This window comes from Phyllobates terribilis, unplaced genomic scaffold (assembly GCF_046119375.1).
Source record: "Phyllobates terribilis strain yellow unplaced genomic scaffold, ASM4611937v1 Scaffold_1__5_contigs__length_1240528914, whole genome shotgun sequence".
Lineage (NCBI taxonomy): Eukaryota > Metazoa > Chordata > Amphibia > Anura > Dendrobatidae > Phyllobates > Phyllobates terribilis.
In genome coordinates, this window is record NW_027362761.1 from 442,887,090 (window position 1) to 442,908,066 (window position 20,977).

Sequence of the window (20,977 nt, forward strand, 5' to 3'; positions counted from 1 at the left end):
CACGCATGCAGGAGTATCAGCAGAGACTGTTGCAGAATCTTACATGTGCTTTTCCACAAAACACTAGTGGTGCACGTAGTGAATCTCACAGTTCCAACTTGCCAACCGTGGGACCGTCAAGTGTTCAGCACTCAAAACGCAGCAGAAACACAGTATCTGCTGGTAACATCAATTTTGCGGAATCATTTCACCACTTTTTTAGCCCATCCTTAGCAAGGCCACAGGAGACAAGAAGTCTGACACATAGTCAACGCCTAGAGACGATGGTACAGGAGTATCTCCAAGTAAACATTGAAGCCATGACTGTGTCACTGGACCCTTGCTCTTTTTGGGCTTCCAATCTGGATAAATGGCCGGAGCTCGCCACTTACGCCTTGGAGATCTTGTCATGCCCAGCAGCCAGCGGCATGGTACGTATGTGATCTCGCCTCACCTCAGAGCCGCCACCAGGTTACGGCCATTGTCACACACGACCATGCCTGGATGTAGTTTCAGCGGTCTCAGCCACAGATCTGCCTGTTCTTTCACAGCTGTCCACAACTCACAAGCAGTATGAGGTTTCTCACCTAGGCTTATGAGTTTCAGCACAGCCTTTTGCCGCTTGGTGGAGGCAGTACTGCAGTGCTTCCAACTTGTAACTGATGTGATATTTGTGATGGAGGCTGAGCATGAGGAGGAGGAGGAGGATGATGCGCAGGAGCTGTACACTGTGGGGGCAACTCTGACTGATATAGGGCCCGCAATCCGTGGTGTGGGGAGTATGTGTTCCGTCCCAAGGTCCGACTGGGTCCCGGCTTCCACTATGTTTACCCAGTGTGCCGTCAGGGAGAGTACCATCCCTGGCCACAAGCACTTGTCCACGTGTCCGTTGTCAGGTGGACTCTCCCAGTAACTGCGTTGTTGAGGGCACAGCAGATGTTTTGGGACCTGTGATTGTGTAGTGTGGGGATGGCACACCAGGCAAAATAGTGTCAGCTGGGGACCGAGTACCGAGGGATGGCCACCGCCATAAGGTTGCGGAAGGATTCCGTCTCCACCAGCTTAAAAGTTAGCATTTCCAACGCAAGCAGTCGTGAAATGTGCAAATTTAGGACTGTGGCCTGTGGGGCGCTAGCTGCGAATTTCCGCTTTCGTTCAAAGGTCTGGGATATGGAGAATTGAACCCTGCAGTGGAATGTGGACGTGGATGTTGATGCTGTTTCTTGAGAAACTGCCTTAACAAGTGAAGACTGAGAGGATGGGGCATCTTTACATGCAGTATGGACAGGGGATTGCCTTGCACACAAACAGGGGGTTCTATTGCATGCACAACAGTGGAAGAAGCAGTGGTGACACCCGCTGACACTGGTCGTGGACCCTGCGGTTCGCCCCACAAAGTTGGGTGCTTTGCTGACATGTGCCTGATCATGCTGGTGGTGGTCAGGCTGGTAGTTTTGTCACCCCTGCTGATGCTGGCATGGCAGGTGGTACAAATGGCCTTTTAGGGGTTATCAGCAGAGTCTTTGAAAAAATTCCAGACTCTGGAAGACCTACCGGTTGTACTGGCAACGTCCCTCGTGTTGGTGTTACGGGGAACGGTTGGCCACCTTCTGTCTGCGGCCACCACACTACTTCTTCCTGCCTGTTGGGGTACTCTGCCTCCCTCCCCCTGTGTGCTGCCCGCCTCACTCTGCATGTCCTCCTGCCACGTTGGGTGAGTTACTAGATCATCCACCACTTCCTCCTCTTCCACTTGCACACCATGATCCTCCTCCTCACTTCCTGGCAATTGTGTCTCGTCATCGTCCACCTCTTGTGACAAATTGCCAGCGTCGACTTCCTGTGGCCATGGCTGTTCAAATATTTGAGCATCGCTACATGGGATCTCCTCTTCCACCACTTCAAGCGGAGCAGGCGAGGGGCACAAATATGGAAATGGACCAGTGAACAGCTCTTCAGAGTGTCCAAGTGTGGGATCAGTTGCTGTCTGACGACACTCGGCATGGTGGGAGGAAGGAGCATCAGGGTGAGGAGGAGTATGCGGTGAAGACTCACGGCTACTAACATTTGACCGTGTGGAAGACAGACCGGAGGTGGTGGTGCTCAGGTAACAGGAAGTATTATCTGCTATCCAATTAATAACCTGTTCACACTGATCAGTTTGCAATACTGGTGCTGTTCTGTGCTTCCCTAGTAATTCGGTCAAGAAGTGGGAGCGAGAAGATGTGGCTGTTGGTTGTGGCACATTTTCACCTTGGCCACGGCCCCGTCCTCTGCACGCACCATCACCAGAACGTCCACTTCCACGTACCTTGCCAAGCGCCTTGCCCATTGTAAAGGAAGTAAAATAGCTTACACTGGAACTATCAATGGAAAAAGGGTAATAAAAAGGAGATTAGAACCGTGCAAGAGGAAAACCACAGTTCTATTTCTCTGGCCTACACCCGACTCTTTTAAACAATCAGAACAATCAGGGATAAACTATTTCTGTTTTTCTTTACGGAAAAAATACCAAAACCTGAATAATAGAGATTTTTTACCGTGGAATGGCAAAACCACAGTTATTGTTTACTGGGGTATACCATAAAATTTTAAATATATAGATTTGCGGCTGAACAGTGAGCGACACACTCAATTTTTTTTTTTTTTTATTCAAAAGGCCCAAAACTGGATACTACAGAGATTTGACCCGTGGAACTGCAAAACCACACTGGGATTTGTTGGGCCTACAACAGACTATTTTCAACAGATATGTTTTTGTGTCAGAAAAGTCAGGAGACACTACTGTTTTTTTTAAAGGCAAAAAATGTGAAAAGCAGGATAATAGAGATTTTTTACCGTGGAACAGCAAAACCACAGTTTTAATTTACTGGTGTATACCAGACTTTTTTAAATATATAGATTTGCGGCAGAACAGTGAGCGACACACTCAATTTTTTTTTTATATATTCAAAAGGCCCAAAACTGGATAATGCAGAGATTTGACCTGTGAAACTGCATAACCACACTTCTGTTTCTGTGTCCTATACCAGACTCTTTTCAACAGATATATTTGTGTCTGAAAAATCAGGGACACACTTTTTTTTTGGGGGGGGGAGGGACACCAATAGGTTAATAAGACGGGTATTTGTTCAGTGTGAAGGAGGAAAAAAAAGAGGATTTAGATGAAAAAAAAGGATTTTTACTGGCCCCCGAGACCTGGAGCTAAGTCCAGCAATTTCAGAAACAGGAGCACACAGGACTGTAATGCAGCGTTTGCTGGTATATGCACTGCGCCTCCTATAAAGCCTGCCTGCCTGCCTGCTTGCCTGATATCTGGGATGGATATTAGTCCTGAGAAGGACTGTTTGTTTGTTCTGGCAGCCTTTACAGACCCTACACTAACTATTTCGCAGGAAAAATCTCTCCCTAGCTCAGTAGCGCTGTCCCTACACTGTCTAATCCGGAGCGACTGTGTCTAAGATGGTGGCGCCCGGTTTTAAATACTCGAGGTGACGCTGTGTGGCCAGCCAATCACTGTAATGCCCACAAACAACATGGCTGCGGCATTGCAGTGACTGGCTGGTAATCCCTGCATGTTCATTGGCTCTGTAAAGAGCACCAAACATGCAGGGCGGAGACCCGAGCTCCTGCCCGAGTAACCCGGAAATGCTCGGTGCTCGCCGAACATCCCGAGTAGCATGATGCTCGGGCGAGTACTGAGCAGTGTCGAGCATGCTCGCTCAACACTAGTTATTATCAGTCTTTTGATGAGGCTGACAACCAGGTCCACTGTCCTGGGTCTACTTCCAGCTGTGATGAGGTAAAAGGTTTACTGTCTTACCATGATACCTTCTGGAGGTGTGCTGCACGTGGACCATCCCATTTCTGTGGAAAGCAGGTAGTTCAATCTCTTCCAGGTCATCCACTTCATCCTCGGTGTCTGACTGGTGGGGCATTCTTGACAGGGCATTAGCATTGGTGTTCTTGTGACCTGTCCGGTACTTGATCGTGAACTTGATCATAATTTGACAGTCTGGCAACTCAACGCTGTTCCATGGCTCCCAACCTGGCTGTTTCCAGGTATGTCAAGGGATTGTTGTCAGTAAAAGCTGTAAACTTAGTTGAGGCTAGGTAATGCTTGAATCTTTCAGTGATAGCCCAGACCAAGGCCAGGAACTCCAGCTTGAATGAACTGTAATTCTCCGGGTTCCTCTCAGTAGGGCGAAGCTTCCTACTGGCATAGGCAATTACCTTCTCTCTGCCGTTTTGCTTCTGGGACAACACAGCTCCCAGTCCCTCGTTGCTGGCGTCAGTGTACAACAGGAAAGGCTGGCTGTAGTCAGGGTAAGCCAGGATTTCTTCACCAGTTAGGACTTCCTTCATTTCTGCAAAGGATTCAGCCTGTTCTTCGCCCCACTGGAATGGGGGACTTTTTCCTCTTTTGGACTGTCCTACCAGGAGATCTTGTAGAGGTGCTACCTTTTTGGTGTAGTCCTTTATGAACCTCCCGTAGTACCCGACCAGTCCCAGGAATTGCCGTACTTCTTTGATGCTTCTCGGTTCAGGCCACTTCTGGATGGCAGTGACCTTCTCCGGGTCCGGTGCTACTCCCTCTGAGCTGACCACGTGTCCCAGGTACTGAACCTTCTGCTTGAGCAGGTAGCACTTAGAAGGTTTTAGTTTCATCCCATACCGGGGCAATGCTTCAAATACATCCACCAGGTGCTTTAGATGGTCTTCATACATCCTCGAGTACACGATAACGTCATCCAGGTACAGCAGCACTGTCTCAAAGTTCCGGTGTCCCAAGCAACACTCCATCAACCTCTGGAACGTTACGGGTGCGTTGCAGAGTCCAAACGGCATGCTGTTGGATTCGCACAGTCCCATCGGGGTGGTGAAGGCTGTCTTCTCCCGGTCTTCCTCAGCAACAGAGACTTGCCAGTACCCACTAGTGAGATCCAATGTGGAGAAGTAATTGGCAGATTTTAATGCAGCCAGGGATTCCTCTATCCGGGGCAAAGGGTATGCATCTTTATGTGTTATTCGATTAATTTGTCTATAATCTACACACATTCTCATGCTACCGTCCTTCTTTCTGACCAGCACCAGGGGAGCTTCCCAGGGGCTACAGCTATCCCTTACTACCCCTGCCTTTTTCATGTCATGTAACATTTCCTTGGCTTTTTGGTCATGTGCTGGTGGTACGGGTCTGTAACGCTCCTTAATCGGTGGATTGTTACCGTTGGGTATGTGGTGTTGTACCCCTTTAACCTTTCCAAAATCAAGTGGGTGCTTACTAAACACTTGTTCATATTCCTGAACCACTCTGTAAACACCGTGCCTTTGATGGAGTGGCGTCAGTCCCAACATGGAGCTGCTGGTACCAATCCTCCAGCTGCGTTTCGGAGTCATTGTCCTCCACTTTATCTGCTGCAGTCAAGGATTCCACTGTGTGTATGGCATCATCATTTACAGTATTCAATCTGGCAGCAGTGGCGTATCTTGGCAATTTAACGTCCTCCTCCCCACAATTTAGGAGACGTATGGGTACCCTCCCATTGCGTACATCAACTACCTCTCTAGCAGTTAGGAGTGTAGGTCTATGCTCTGAGCTAATGGGCTCCACTACCGCCTGGTAGTTTTGGCCCCTGAGACCAATCGCTGCCCTACACCAAATCAGCATTTCACTCATTGGGGGAATCACAATGGGCATCGGGTCTGTCACCTGTACATTACCAATCTCACCACCTGTTAGTTTTACCTGTTGCTTGTACAGGAGGGCTCGAATTTCTTTCTGGAGCACCCTCCTCTGCCCTGGTTTGGCAGTGTCAGCAATCTGTTGGAGTAAAAACAACACTTCTCCCAAACAGTTACCAACAATATTTGTGCCAAGTATCATATACGGATTGGTATCGCCAGGGTTAGATTCTATGACAATTAGTCCTTGGTCCTTTAGTTCCACTCTCCCCACCTTCACTGTCACATCTTTAACCCCTACTAGGTTAAGAGGAAGGCCGTTAACGGCATACACAGAGAGGTTAGGGGCTGGCGGGTGGAGTTCATCTATGGACCAGTACCTTTTGTAGAGGACATCAGGTATGATGGTTACCTGTGAGCCGGTGTCCAGTAACGCAGGTTTTGCTATGCCGTCCAGCACGATGGACAGGAAAGGCCTTCCTCCTATGAACCGGTCATACCAGCTTGATGGGCCTGGTTGAGTTACTCCTGTGTATCGGCCCTCGGCCCCATGGTTTGCTCGTTTAAAGGACAGTTCCGCGCTGTGTGGCCTGCCTTGTGGCAACGGTAGCAGATGAAATCTCCTGCAGGGCGACGTTGGTCGTTGGTCCTTCGACGGGGTGGCGTTGTCCTTCTACGGGGTGGCGTTGTACTACTTCTTCTCCTCATCCAAGGGACATCCTCAGGACTGTCGGCGAGTAGGATCTTTCCTTCCGGCTCGGGCTCCGCCTGTAGCTGCAGGGTGCTCAGGAGAGTGGCCAGGGTTTTACTTAGCTGGCACACTTCAGAGTGCAGGCTGTCCAGCTCGCTAGGGGGCACTGTTTGCATCTTTGCTTCAGCCATTAATGAGGGAGCAGTAGGTGCTGCGGGCACTGGGGTGGCCCCACCCTGGTAATGCTGGATAGCAGTATCTGATGGTTCCAGGGGCTGCAGACCCTTAATAGCCATGTCCTTCAGAGCGTCAAAGGTGGCATTTGGATGAATTAAGGCCCACCACCGTACGGTTCTGCTCTCCTCCTGAGACCTCAACCCCCGGATGAACTGTTCCGTCAGTATTTTGTTCTCATCTTGTATGCTGGCTGGACTAACCTGCTTCAGGGCCTGCAGGGCTTCCTGTAAGCACCAGGCGTAGTCCCAGATACTGTCCTCAGGTTTCTGGGTACAGTGGTAGAACCTCATCCGGAGATCTGTCTCAGTGCGGTTTTCAAAGACAGTTGACAGTCTCTTAAAGATAACGAATACTGATTCCTGGTCTGCGGCTGGCCAGGTTTCAACTTCCCCCTCTGCGGCAGCAGTCAATTGTCCCAGCACAACAGCGGCTCTCTGTTTACCAGTCGTTGAGTACATGTCCTATACACCGCATATTTTCCTTCTGAATCCAGACAGGGTGTCTGGTTTGCCGTAATACTGGGGAAGCCATTTCGCTCCAGGGATATACGGCAGGGCCATGGGTATCAATGGAGTCAAGACCCCAGCTGGTGGGGCGGCCGTTCCGGCCTGAGCAGCGCGGGGCGCAAGTTGAACATCGGGAGAGTTAACTGGTGCTCCGGCGTCTTGCTGGTCGTCGGCCATGGTTGCGCCCCCCTAGTAAACCTTAGCCTACCTTCTTTACTTGGATCGGGCAGGCCGCAGCTCCACAGGCGACGGTCTCCTTCCAGGACCTTGTGTCTCCCTCGCGGCTGACGTCAGAGCGTGCGCTTGACGATGGTCTCCTTCTAGGACCTGATGCTTCCTGGTTCGGCGTCAAGGCGCGAGGCAGGGCCTGGGCTTCGCGCGCTTCCTACAGTCACGCCCCACTGGTTCCCGTGGTTATGCCCTTCTTCTTCCCGCGTGGCGACGCGGTAATGGCGGTGATGTTCACCACAGTTTAAACACAGTTCAATTACGGCACACAGTACCCGGTGGCAACGGGCACGAAATCCTGTTCGTGACGCCAGAGATTGACGTGCCCCCAGGGCAGTGGGGTACTCGGCGTCCGGGCCTATGGATGCTGGAGGGGAATATGTCACAGTGGCTGGCCCAGTCCGTGGCCCAGGGCGGTCAACAAAAAGAGGATAGTTTATATGGGATTTGTAGTTTGATCGTGACGCCACCTGTGGTCTCTGGTAATTTGTACCAGCACTGCTGCAGAACTCTGAGGCAGTTTATAGGCAGCTAGGATGGAACAGCTCCCCACAGGTGGAGCGGGCCTCAGGGCAGTGTAGAGTTTGATGGTGGGTGGTGATGCTGGGACTTGTGGTGCAGTTGGGATGGCGCAGCAGGAGTAACTAACAGAGACAGGGGATTCGCTTCAATACCTTTTCTGGTGCGGATGTCAGGTACGGTCCAGGGTACTCGGTAGGAAGGGTGCCCTTCAGGACTCCTCCCCAGTGAGCGGGTATAAGGCCTCCTGGTCCGTGTGTCCCCTCTCTAAGCTCCTGGCCATCCTGCAACTGGGTCTAGCTTTTGTGTCGTGCTGTTCCTTCACCTGTCACTTGGTAGTAGGACCTTTTTCTGGCACACACTATCCCTGGACGCCGTGGCCTTCGTGGTTCATAGTCCTGTCAAGGGTTTAGCATCAGGTCGACCAGTGACTTGTAGTCCTCCTGGTATGCCTGTGATCCCTACTGGGTATAAAGGACCCTGTAGGCGCGGACCCGGTGTCCGGTTCGTTTCTTGGGGTGAGCCTGTGATGCTCCTCTGCCCCCTCAACTCCTCTCTCCTCTCCTCCTTGCCTCCGGCCACACTCAGGGCCCCTCAGGCTTCAACTCGTGCTGTAGGCCTTGGCTCGCCTAAGCACAGCAGCCAGGGTGCTGCGTCTTCACTGATCTCCTAGCGTCAGCACACTCTGACTACCTAACTCCACCCTCCAGCATATATATCCCTAACAGGGCTCCCTCTGGTGGTCTGAGGTGGAAGGGTGGAGGTGTCTGTATGAAGTGAGGGCCTCTTGTGGAGAAGTCCGTCCATGCACCCTTTTGGGATCTGTGGTGCTTGTGCGCAGCAGGGCGCCACATATGCACCATCACGTCCACTTCCCCACCCCTTGCCACACGCCTTGCCTATTTTAAATGAAGTATAATATTTGTCACGTTCCCAAAAATGTCTGTATTATTACTGCAGTAATATTGGATCACATGTGATGACCATGATTTTAGGCAATGGCCTAATAGATATAGCATTGGTCAGCGACTAAGTGTGAATAGTTTTCAACACACAACTGGAAGACTTCAAATGGAGTATAATATTTGTCACATTCCCAAAAATGTCAGGATTATTAAAGCAGTAAAAGAGAATCACGTCTGATAATGGACAAGTTTCTCTGCTTCCACAATACAGCAATGTTATTAAAATCAACCAAATCTGGCTCTATCCTGCTAACAAGCAAATGAAGCAGTAAAAATTGTGTATAATATTGCTTTTCAACAAAATAATCAGGATTAAGAGCAAAAAGATTATTAGCCCTGATATCTAGGGCTATGTATATGAGTAAAATCAGCAGAAAGAACGTGCAATGGACCCTATTCTGTTGTATTTGCTCGCCACAAACTCTGCCTGCCTAACTCCTGCTATCACCAGGATTAATATTCAGTAGAATTTGTCCTTAGAAGGACTGTTAGTGTAGATTTGCAATGCTGTGGAATACCTCACTAAAACAACCGCCAATTCTCTCCCTCACTCAGCAACACCTCTCCCTACTTTGCCTGCTTGACCAGTAGATTGTGATGAGCATAGGGTCCCAGGTCATATATAGACCTGATGACCCTATGCGGCCAGCCAAGGCTATCTAAACAGCGCCAAATATGCGGGGCGTGCACTTGAGCTCCCGCCCAATCATTTCGAAATAACTCACTGATCACCGAGCATCTTGAGCACTGAGATGCTCTGGTGAGTCCTGAAGAGTGGCGACCATGCTCGCTCATCACTAGTTAATATCATTGCAAAGCAATGCCTACTGGAGGCAGTGACTGACCTAGGCGGTCATCTAAATTTCTGTAGAGATCTGCTTGTGTCAGCCATTTAGAGGCAACATGCATAAGACACTTCTGCACTTACATTGCAGTTTTAAGGAGCTTTTTTATTACTAATGATTTTTTTGTTTTGACAGGGCTGAAGGAAATGATCGAGAGGGGGATTGTTACTCTCTAATTGGAGATATACATAGTGAAGATAACTGTATCTGGTAAACCCATTTGGCTATTTCTGTTCTCATTAGTTAATTTTAGATGGGGTTGTAATCTTCTTTACTTCAAAGACCCTCAGAAATGTATTAATAATGGAAACAAGTTTTCAGACCTAAATTGCAGGAAGGTAAAGAAAACAGTGGAAAGGGGAAATGCCAATGAACATCATCAAATTAATGGCACAGGTTGTACATGTTACAGTACTTGTATAGATTTTTTTTCACAGATAAACTGTCCTAGCACACGTGAAAGAGTAATTAAACTTTGATCCTGTATTTTTCAAATTTGTCAGGAACTTTCAATGAAAAAAAGGTTAGAAGTTTAGTTACTCTTTTACTATAAGCATTAGCAGTTAAAGGTTTGTAAAACAAAAAAACTGCATGAAATCCTGAGAATCCTAAAAGCTATCTCCTTAAAAGAAGCAAACTATTGTATCAAAAGCTGCTATTTGGTTTCTTTCATTCCCATTTTAGTTTATAAAGAGAGAAACAAAACTGCAGGTAACTCAAAAGCCAGACTCCTTAAGGTTAAACAGGCAGTGTGAAGCTAAAGATTTATGCTCAGAATCATGACGAAAAGATTGCACAGAGAAACTAGAAGAAACCCTGAAAGAAAAACAGCACAGATACAAGAATATTAAACTGAAGAAGTTACAAAGCCTGCAGCCTAAAAAAGGCAATACAAAAAAAAAACAAGAAGTATTTAAACAATACAACGTTTTTGGTTGCTGTACGTAGTCCCTTAGAGTAAAAAGCATCTTGACTCCTAGAGATGATTGGATCTTTTAAAGTTCAAATTTGCCAGAATTTTCCCAAACAATTGGATATGCGATAAATAAATTTGCAGCGAATATCAACACTGAAAAACTTCCAATGGTTCAAAAAAGACATGTCTAACACTGAGGTCTCCTAGGATTACACTGAACCACTTTTGAGCTCTATAATGCAAGCACAGTCTTATAAAGATCCAAGGGACCTCAACCTATCAAAAGCTTTATTCTTTGCTAAATAAATAGTAGAGATGAGAGAACCCGAACTGTAAAGTTCGGGGTTCGTAACGGACTAGGTGTCCGGTATAGAACTCCGAACACTGACTTCTCTCGGAAGTCCATTTTAGTGTTCGGAGTTTGGATGGAGAGAGAGACATCTACAGGTCTGCTCATCCCTAATTAAGAGGCGATAGTGTGTTCTTCATAAGTTGTGCAAAAATGATCCCTTTATATAGATAGCAGAAATAGGTGTGATGTTTTGAAATTCAAGAAGCAATGGCTTCTCAACTGAGAGGGAAAAACGTATTTCATTTTTGGGATTTTCAAATGGTTTGATACTCTCAACTTTTATACTTTTATCAAGCCATCAAAAAATGAATCACTTAATTAAAAGAACAGGAACAGGTTAGCTGTTTTCAAAGTGAAGAAGCAATGACTTGTCAACAAGCCATGTAAAAAATAATCCCTATTTTGGGAGCAATTTCAGATTTCTGTACCCTCAATAGAGTACACTTCTCAGCAGCAATTCAGTATAGCTGAAAACACAGTATACAGACAAGAGATGTATAACTAGCGTGGCTGTGCAGTGACAGTGTCAGAAATCGAACAGTAAAAAATTAGGAGGAGACAGCCAAGGATATGTCTTTCAAAGTAGGGCTAGCTACAACCACTCTGGCAGTAGCAGTACTATTGTATAGATTACATGATGGACAAGGAGTAGATGTCTAGCTGAGCATGGGCCTTTGGCACTGCCAGCAGCACAACTGTGTAGAAGACAGATAAGGACAGGAAAGAGAAAGATAGTATGACCGATGTAATCATTGGCATCGGCTGTAGGTGATTGAAAATCAGTGCTGATCAATACCTGTCAGGCTGGACATGACAGTACGCCCATAGAAAACTGGGCCTGTTCTTGCCACTGCTCCAATCTGCTGAGCCAGCAGTACATGAAATAGGGGATAATGGTATCTGAAAGGATACCAGTGTAGGTACAACTGAACTTGGCTATTAACTGTGTAACTCTATTTTCTGTTCTCCATCAGGTTGTTGCAGCAGCAACAGAAAAAACATCTGGTGCATCATGTCATATCATATATATTAGATTGGAATTGAATTCTACTCGAATTTACAAAAATCTGCATTCCTCAAAATGTGGACTTTTTGCAATTCACACCAGCATGGATTCATCAAAATGACCGTCGCTGGCCACCATTTTTCTGAACTGGAAAAGGCCATCAAAATGTTAAAAAAAATCCAGATAATCCACTATTAGAAATTCTAATACGAAAGACAAAGCCTTACTTTTATTTTCTTATACAGTATATTTCATATATTCACGTTTCAGGTTATTAACCTTTTGTATTGTCTGACAGCACTGTAGTTCTTCAATAATAAAATGAATAATCAAAAATACAAATTGCCTAATAATTGTGCACTCAGTGTACATTTATTATGGTCTGGGGTCTGGAGAAACCCCAGAGCATAATGAAGGACATTAAATTCGGAGAGAATAACTTCTCCACTAATCGAATTTCTCAGGAAAAATAAACGTAAATAGGCAAATTCGAATTTTGCCTGGTTCATCTTTAGTATTTGCTGCTGCATTGGTTTTTGTTGTAGCTGTGGTGCTGATAAACATGGGAGTATCGACTTTGCAGACTGTTAGCGTCTCTCAAATTTTTAGCCAAGGTATGGAGTTTTTTTCTCCCTCATGTTACGATGTTTGTTGCCAATGTCACTTTTTTGTTTACCATACATTTTGGACAAAAGTATAACATTTACAAAAAATTTTTACCACCCTTTCTTAGTCAAACCTGGAAAAATATGCAGTCAACCAGAAATTCTAAGTAGGTTACACGTGACAACCAAAAAGGCTAGTGCAACACCAGCCTGCCTGTAATATCAGTGTGGAATGTACTGAATGTGTGTCCAATTTGACAATTTAAATAGGTGTGACAAAACAGACCTGCTCACTTAAATGTCTCAATTAACTGTAATAAATTGTTTAAAGACTTTTGCTTAAACCAGATTAATTCCGTCTGCTCAAAACTGACAACATAATAACAAATGCCAGTATGTAGAAACACAGCATAAAAATTGCTGCTACAGTCTAGAGCAGACCTGGGCAAAGCATGGGCTGTATTCAGCAATTAAGCTGTTCCGGTGAGGCCCATAGACCAGGAAAGAGAAAGGTCTAGATACCGTGGCTTCCTGCACCATGCGGCCGCCCCTCACCTGTCAGCTCCCTCATCATTGAGCCTGCGGGTCTGGTAGCGCAGCAGTTGTCACAACCTCGCACCAACTGTAGAGTAGTGGGAGAATGGAGTTAGGTGAGTAGCTTTATTTTTATTAATATTTTTTGATTGACAGTACATTGTAGGAAACTGTGGGGACATAATACTGTGCCAAGGGTCTTTGTGGTGACATAATATTGTGTAAGGGGGCTATGTGGGGACATCATACTGCATGGGAGGCTGCTCGGGGATATCATTGTTTAGAGGGGGCTTTGTAGGGACATTATACTATGTAGGTGGCTTTGTGGGGACATCATACTGTACAAGAAAGGTGCAGAGGGGGCTCTTGCTGTTAAGGGACATCATATTGTGCATAGTGTCTTTGTGGGGACATCATGCTGTGTAGGAGAGCTTTGTGGGGACATTATAATGTGCCAGTGGCAGTGTTGGGGGAGAATATTGTGTAAGGGGGCTGTGTAGGCATATAATTCTATGAAAGGGTGCTGTGAGGGGACATAATAGTGCATGGGGGGCTGTTTGGGGATATACTTTGTAAGGAAGCTTTGTGGAGACATCATATTGTGTAGAGGGGGGTAAAGGGCTATGTGGGGTAAAGCATACTGGGTAAAGGGCTATGTGGGGACATAATACTATGTAGGGGGATATGGAAACATCATACTGTGCGGGGGGCTCTGTAGTGATATACTGTGTGAGGGGACAACATACTGTATGAGGGACTTTATGGGAATATCATACTGTTTGAAGGGCTGTGGGGTACAGTATATTGTATTGGAAGTTGTTGATCAAGGAACATTGGCTGAATAGCAGGAGCAGCAGGATTGTTCCTCGCCTGGTTTTGGCTCCAACTCCAGAGAAAAAATACTGACCGAATACTGACCAAATACTGATAGTGGGGCCATGGCCTAAGTGTTATTATTTTACAGGTAGAAACAGGATTGAGAAGGGGTTGTCCAATTACTAGACAACCTCTTTAAGTGTAAGTGAACAGAATTGCTCATCATGTAAAGATAAAATCTATAATTGTAGAATTGGATGTTCATGATTGTAATGTTTTTGTGCCTACATACATTTTTTTTGTAGTGGTCGGTAATGAGATTTTACCCAAAAAAGTACAATGCATTTACTAGTAGGAGCAATGACTTAATACTTACTAGTGTTGAGCGAGATGACACGCCCCGGAAGAAGCGACATTGCGAAACGGCGTCCGTTGGGTGTAGGGGGAGGACACGTTGGTCTCTGCTTGTCGGGATCCACTTCCTGAATCAGGTAATCTTGTTTTCTTACTAGGTTCCTGCGTTACTTCAGTATTTTTGCTGTGGCTTTACAGTCTGGACCTATGATAAGTTTGCTGTTGCTTTGATCTATTTAAACCTTATGGAGATTTGAGATGCATTTAGTAAAGACTACTTCCCTTGTCGCACATGCGCTATACTAGGACAAAGTAGTCCTCTTATAAGTATATCTCTTTATTACCTGGATTCTACCACATGAGGTGTGTTATCCTGTAAACATATTCATGTATTACATTTGCTAGCAGTGGACCTTTCAGTGTTTTCCATTCCACCATTTTTTGGAGGTTTTCCATTGTCTAATTTTAATGTATCTTTTATTTCTGAACTGAATAAATATTGGTTTTATTTTTAACATCTTGTCAGAATCTCTTCTTGTCTGGCGGTTATGTGCCGCAGCAGACCTCTTTTGTGTTATTATAGTTTGGAAGCTGTCTGACCTCATGGTTTTGGACTACATTTGAATTAATTTATTAGTAGGAGCAATGACTTAATACTTACAAGTGTTGAGCGAGCATGCTCGACACTGCTCGGTACTCGCCCGAGCATCTCACTACTCGGGATGTTGGGCGAGCACCGAGCATTTCCGGGTTACTCGGGCGGGAGCTCGGGTCTCCGCCCTGCACTTTTGGCGCTCTTTACAGAGCCAATGAGCATGCAGGGATTGCCAGTCAGTCACTGTAATGCCGCAGCCATGTTGGTTGTGGGCATTACAGTGATTGGCCGCACAGCGTCACCTCGAGTATTTAAAACCAGGCGCCGCCATCTTGGACACAGTCGCTGCGGATCAGACGGTGTAGGGAGAGTGCTGCTGAGCTAGGGAGAGATTTATACTGCAAAATAGGTAGTGTAGGGTCTCTAAAGCCTGCAAAATCAAACAAACAGTCCTTCTCAGGACTAATATCCAACCCAGATATCAGGCAGGCAGACAGGCTGTATAGGAGACGCAGTGGTTATACCAACAAACATTGCATTACAGTCCTGTGTGCTGCTTTTCAAATTGTTAGACTTAGCCCCAGGTCTGAGAGGCCAGGAAAATTGCTTTTTTTTCATCTAAATCCTCTTTTTTTTTTACTTCAGTCAGACTGTACAAATACCCATCTTATTAACCTTTTGGTATTCCCCCCCCCCAAAAAAAAATATTAAGTGTGTCTGTGAGTGTTCAGACACAAATATATTTGTTTAAAAGAGTCTGGTGTAGGTCAGATAACTAGAACTGTGGTTTTGCAGTTCCACGGTTCAAATCTCTGTATTATCCACTTTTTTGCCTTTTTTCCATAAAAAAAAACATTTTGAGTGTCTCGCTGACTGTTCAGACACAAATATATCTGTTTAAAAGATTCTGGTGTGGGCCAAATAACTAGAACTGTGGTTTTGCAGTTCCACAGTTCAAATCTCTGTATTATTCACTTTTTTGCCTTTTTTCCATAAAAAAAAAGCATTTTGAGTGTCTTGCTGACTGTCCAGACACAAATATATCTGTTTAAAAGATTCTGGTGTAGGCCAGATAACTAGAACTGTGGTTTTCCTCTTCCACAGTTCAAATCTGGGTGTAATCCACCTTTTTGCATAAAAAAACAGTTTCAGTGTCTCTCTGACTTTTCAGACACAAATATATCTATTTAAAAGATTCTGGTGTAGGCCACAGAACTAGAACTGTGGTTTTCCTCTTCCACGGTTCAAATGTCCTTTATATTACCCTTTTGGCATTGATAGTGTGAGTGTAAGCTATTTTACTTCATTTACAATGGGCAAGGCGTGTGGCAAGGGACATGGAACTGGACGTTCTGGTGATGGTGCGTGCAGAGGACGGGGACGTGGCCAAGGTAAAAATGTGCCACAACCAACAGCCACATCTTCTCGCTCCCAGTTCTTGACCGAAAAACTAGGGAAGCACACAACAGCACCAATATTGCGAACTGATCAGTGTGAACAGGTTATTAATTGGATAGCAGATAATACTTCCAGTCACCTGGGCACCACCACCTCCGGTCTGTCTTCCACACAGTCAAGTGTTAGAAGCCATGAGTCTCGACTGCATACTCCTCCTCACCCTGATGCTCCTTCCTCCCACCATGCCGAGTGATGTCAGACAGCAACTGATCCCACAGTTGGACACTCTGAAGAGCTGTTTACTGGTCCATTTCCATATTTGGGCCCCTCGCCTACTCCGCTTGAAGTGGTGGAAGAGGAGATCCCATGTAGCGATGCCCAAATATTTGAACAGCCACGGCCACAGGAAGGCGACGCTGGCAATCTGTCATAAGAGGTGGACGATGACGAGACAAAATTGCCACGAAGTGAGGAGGAGGACCGTGGTGCGGAAGTGGAAGAGGAGGAGGTAGTGGATGATCTAGTAGATGACCCAACGAGGCAGGAGGACACGCAGAGCAAGGCCAGCAGCACACAGGGGGAGGGAGGCAGAGTACCCCAACAGGCAGTAAGAAGCAGTGTGGTGGCCGCAGACAGAAGGCGGTCAACCGTTCCCCGTAACACCAACACGAGGGACGTTGCCAGTACAACCTGTAGGTCTTCCAGGGTCTGGAATTTTTTTAAACACTCTGCTGATAACCCAAAAAGTTCATTTGTACCACCTGCCATGCCGGCATCAGCAGGAGTGACAAAACTACCAGCCTGACCACCACCAGCATGATCAGGCACATGTCAGCAAAGCACCCGACTTTATGGGGCGAACCCCAGGGTCCACGACCAGTGTCAGCGGGTGTCACCACTGCTTCTTCCACTGTTGTGCGTGTAAGAGAACCCCCTGCTGTGCGTGCAAGGCAATCCCCTGTCCATACTGCATGCAAAGATGCCCCCTCCTCTCAGTCTTCACTTGTTATGGCAGTTTCTCAAGAAACAGCATCAACGTCCACGTCCACGTCCCACCGCAGCGTTCAATTGTCCATATCCCAGACCTTTGAATGAAAGCGCAAATTCGCAGCCAACTCCCCACAGGCCACAGTCCTAAATTCGCACATTTCACGACTGCTTGCATTGGAAATGCTGCCTTTTAGACTGGTGGAGATGGAATCCTTCCGCAACCTTATGGCGGTGGCCGTCCCTCGGTACTCGGTCGCCAGCCGACACTATTTTGCCCGTTGTGCCATCCCCGCACTACACAAGCATGTGTCCCAAAACATCTGCCGTGCCCTCAACAACGCAGTTACTGGGAGAGTCCACCTGACAATGGACACGTGGACAAGTGCTTGTGGCCAGGGACGGTACATCTCCCTGACGGCATACTGGGTAAACATAGTGGAAGCCGGGACCCAGTCGGACCTTGGGACGGAACACATCCTCCCCACACGTAGGATTGCGGGCCCTAAGTCAGTCAGAGTTGCCCCCACAGTGTACAGCTCCTGCGCATCATCCTTCTCCTCCTCATGTTCAAGCCTCCATCTCAGATATCACCACATCAGTTACAAGCTGGAAGCACTGCAGTACTGCCTCAACCAAGCGGCAACAGGCTGTGCTGAAGCTCATAAGCTTAGGTGATAAACCTCACAGTATTTGTTATTTGTGGACAGCTGTGAAAGAGTAGGCATATCTGTTGCTGAGACCGCTGAACCTACATCCAGGCATGGTCGTGTGTGACAATGGCCGTTACCTGGTGCCGGCTCTGAGGTGAGGCGAGATCACACACGTACCATGCCTGGCTCATGTGCTTAACCTCGTGGTTCAGCGGTTTCTTAAATCATACCCCGAGTTGCCAGATCTTCTCGTCAAAGTACGCCACCTATCAGCTCATTATCGGAAGTCAGCTACAGCTTCCGCCGCCCTTGCTGTGTTGCAGCAGCGTTTGCAGCTTCCGGCACACCGACTGGTGTGTGATGTCCCCACACATTGGAACTCTACCCTCCACATGTTGTAAAGGATTTGTGAGCAGAAGAGAGCAGTTGTGGAGTACCAGCTGCAACAAGGCCGTCGATATTCAGGTCAGACTCCACACATAAGACCACAGGAGTGGACCTGGATGTCTGACATATGTACCATCCTGACAAACTTTGAGGAGTCCACCAAGATGGTGAGTGGCGATGATGTCATCATTAGCGTCAGCATCCCACTTGTCTGTCTTTTGCAACGCTCTCTGCAGAGAATTAAAGAGGAGGCATTGCAGCCAGAGTATGATGAGATGGATCAAGAAGCCGTAGCGGGCAATTACACAAAGCCCAGCCTCATCTCATCCCAATGTGCATTGGGGGACAATGAGGGAGAGGAGGAGGAGGAAGAACAGGAGCTGGTATCATGCGCTGTAGACGGTAGTACCTGTACAACTGTCATACTGTCGGTTCAGCGTGGGTGGCCTGAGGACAGGGGGGGAGGAGGAGGAGAAGGAGGAGGAGGAGAGCATGGTCAGTCGTCATCTTGGTGAGGACACGGAAGTCTTGTCCATTACCAGTCTGGCACGCATGGCTGACGTTATGTTACGCTGCCTTAACCGTGACCCTCGCGTTGTCAAAATGTTGGGTGACAGTCATTACTGGTTGGTGACACTTTTAGACCCCCGCTACAAGGAGAACTTTCACTCTCTAATTCCTGAGGTGGAGAGGTCTACAAAATTGGGGCAGTACCAGAAGGCCCTTGCTGCAGAACTGTTAAAAAAATTCCCATCTGAACACGCTAGCGGCAGAGGTCACAGTTCGTGGCCCAACCAAGGCGTACAGGTGAGAGAGACTCAACTCCAATCCAGCAGAGGCAGAGGAGCACTGTCAACATTCTGGGACAGTTTTCTGAGACCCGCCCAGCTTACAGGCCCTGAGGCACGGGGTACTCTCACAAGGAGTGGAAAGTTTCAAAAGATGGTGAGGGAGTACCTTGCCGACCGTACCAGTGTCCTCCGTGATTCCTCTGTGACTTTTAATTATTGGGTATCCAAGCTGAACACTTGGAATGAAATTGCTCTGTACGCCTTGGAGGTCCTGGCCTGCCCTGCCGCTAGCGTGTTATCGGAGAGTGTTTTTTGTGCCGCTGGGGTAATTATAACTGATAAGCGCACTCGCCTGTCAACTGACAATGCTGACAAGCTGACCCTTATCAAAATGAAAAAGGGCTGGATTGGGCCAGACTTCTCATCAACACCAAATGACAGCAGAGTATCATAAAGTCAAATCCACTGTGTTATTTCGGGAGTTGAATTCCCATGCACCGCTTCACACCCACACATGGGTAAACGCTTCCTCATTTCGCCTGTTTTTTGCTCTTCTCCTTATCCTCAGCCTCCACCACCACTATACGACCAGGGTGACCATGGTCCGTGTTGCCAGCATTGCAAGTTCCTCCGTCCTAATTTTTGGCAGCTTGTGCTTGGAAGGCATAGGCAAGGACTATGGGAGACCCACTTCCCAATAATGGGAAATATGTTTTTAATATGCTGGACTGCGTGGCTCTTGTTTGCCAGAATTGCAAGTTCCTCCGTCCTAATTTTTGGCAGCTTTTCCTTGGAAGGCATAGGCAAAGACTACGGGAGACCCACTCCCCAATAATGGGAATAATGTTTTTAATATGCTGTACTGCATGGCTCTTGTAAGGGGCATTAAAATCATCTTGTTAAGCTATTGTGACCTCCACGTGTCTTCCAAGGGTCATTGATATTGTCTTTTTATTCCACTGTGACCTCCACATCTCTTCCAAGGGGCATTAAAACTGTCTTGTTAAGCTACTGTGACCTCCACGTCTCTTCCAAGGGGCATTAAAACCATCTTATTAAGCTACTGTGACCTCCACGTCTCTTCCAAGGGGCATTGATATTGTCTTTTTATTCCACTGGGACCTCCAACACTCTTCCAAGGGGCATTGATATTGTCTTTTTATTCCACTGGGACCTCCACCAATCTTCCAAGGGGCATTGATATTGTCTTTTTATTCCACTGGGACCTCCACGTCTCTTCCAAGAGGCATTAAAACCGTCTTGTTAAACCACTCTGAACTACACGTCTCTTCCAAGAGGCATTAAAACTGTCATGTTAAGCTACTGTGACCTCCACGTCTCTTCCAAGGGGTATTGATATTGTCTTTTTATTCCACTGGGACCTCTACGTCTCTTCCAAGGGGCATTAAAACCGTCTTGTTAAGCTGCTGTGACCTCCACGTCTCTTCCAAGGGGCATTAAAACCATCTTGTTAAACCACTCTGAACTCCACGTCTCTTCCAAGGGGCATTAAAACCATCTTGATAAACCACTCTGAACTCCACGTCTCTTCAAAGTGGCATTAAAACTGTCTTGTTAAGCTACTGTGACCTCCACGTCTCTTCCAAGGGGCATTAAAACCGTCTTGTTAAACCACTCTGAACTCCACATCTCTTCCAAGGGGCATTAAAACCGTCTTGTTAAGCTACTGTGACCTCCAAGTCTCTTCCAAGGGGCATTAATACCGTCTTGTTAAACTACTTTGACCTCCACGTCTCTTCCAAGGGGCATTGATATTGTCTTTTTATTCCACTGCGACCTCCACCACTCTTTCAAGGGGCATTGATATTGTCTTTTTATTCCACTGTAACCTCCACCACTCTTCCAAGTGGCCTTGATATTGTCTTTTTATTCCACTGGGACCTCCACCACTTTTCCAAGGGGCATTGTAA